Here is a 1,202-nt window from a genome sequence, read left to right as displayed (position 1 = left end):
TTAGTGCTGCCCGCATCGTCCTTACCTTTTTTGCAGGTATAGGACTACACCTAACACACAGCCGGCCCTCATTAACTGCAATAATGCTCGCCTCTCATACTTTCCAAAGTTATCAAACACGTGACTATTTCAAATCGGAAGAGAAAAAAAAAAACCTGTTTCCCTGACCGGGAATCGAACCCGGGCCGCGGCGGTGAGAGCGCCGAATCCTAACCACTAGACCACCAGGGAACTGAGAAAACAAGCGTCCTGTAACAAACTAGACTAAGCGTTTGACGCCTGACGTACTTTGCACGCATGAATATGATTGGATGAACGTCGGGTAAACCGCCTTCCTCTCTATTCAGGCAGCTGCTCAGCCATTGTAAATCCGGAAAAATGGGCAGCGGAGGACAGTGGCAAAGGGTAGAGTCTGAGTACGGCCGCCTTCTCGGGAAAGAGAAGAAAACGCCAGGCGCCCTCGAGGTTTTGGGGTCCCTGAGAGGGAGAAAAAAACGCACGTGTCAGGAGTGGGATTCGAACCCACGCCTCCATTCGGAGACCAGAAAGCCCGTAGGCAAGGTGAGCACCTTGAGTCTGGCGCCTTAGACCACTCGGCCATCCTGACACCCGCCCCTACCGCCCTCTTTGTAAAGCCTGCTTCCTGTGCCGGCTGGCCGCGTTGCCCTACCCAACCGCCGAGACAGGCTGTCGTCCAACCTACCTAGCCAGGGTCGTGAAGAAGCGCCAATTGCGCGCCTGGCTCTCCTGAGGAGCTCTAGAGGACGCTGCATCTACATTGCACCCGGGACCGTTCAGCCTGGCTCTCCCAGGCCGGGAATCGAACCGAGCCTCCAGAGGCAAGCACAATCCCCTTTAGAACACCAGAGGGGTTAGTGACCACGGCGCAGGCGCCCGCCCTGCAAAGACAGGAAACTGTAGCAGCAAAGGGAGAGAAAAAGCGCCAGGCAGCTACCCACCTGGGTCACCCTCCACTGCCAGACCCCTGGCTCCCGCCGCATGTCCCCTCCCCTCGCTGAGGAAACGCCAACTACTTGAGTTAATACGTGGAAAGCACGTGGAAATACACTTGCCACAGACTTAAGTGGCAAGTGATTGCTGTTGTTGTTTTCATTGTTATTAGGACTTTCTGCCTTACTGTCCCGGGCATACTCGTCCTTCAAGGTCTACCCCTCTTCCTCTGCCAAGTCACGCAGCCGTGG

The 1,202-nt window shown here is 55.5% G+C and overlaps 1 non-coding gene across 1 annotated transcript; it reads right to left on the bottom strand.

The window, feature by feature from the left end:
- Nucleotides 1-501: 501 nt before the first annotated feature.
- On the bottom strand, nt 502-607 carry TRNAL-CAA (transfer RNA leucine (anticodon CAA)). The gene is made up of 2 exons: nt 570-607; nt 502-547 (listed from the first exon to the last, which is right to left on the bottom strand). It is a non-coding gene; the product is annotated as a tRNA-Leu (tRNA).
- Between the last annotated feature and the right edge of the window lie 595 nt (nt 608-1,202).

This window comes from Equus caballus, chromosome 21, assembly GCF_041296265.1.
Source record: "Equus caballus isolate H_3958 breed thoroughbred chromosome 21, TB-T2T, whole genome shotgun sequence".
Classification (NCBI taxonomy): Eukaryota; Metazoa; Chordata; class Mammalia; order Perissodactyla; family Equidae; genus Equus; species Equus caballus.
The sequence above is the reverse complement of the archived record's forward strand: the minus strand, read 5'-3'. Positions and strand labels throughout refer to the sequence as shown.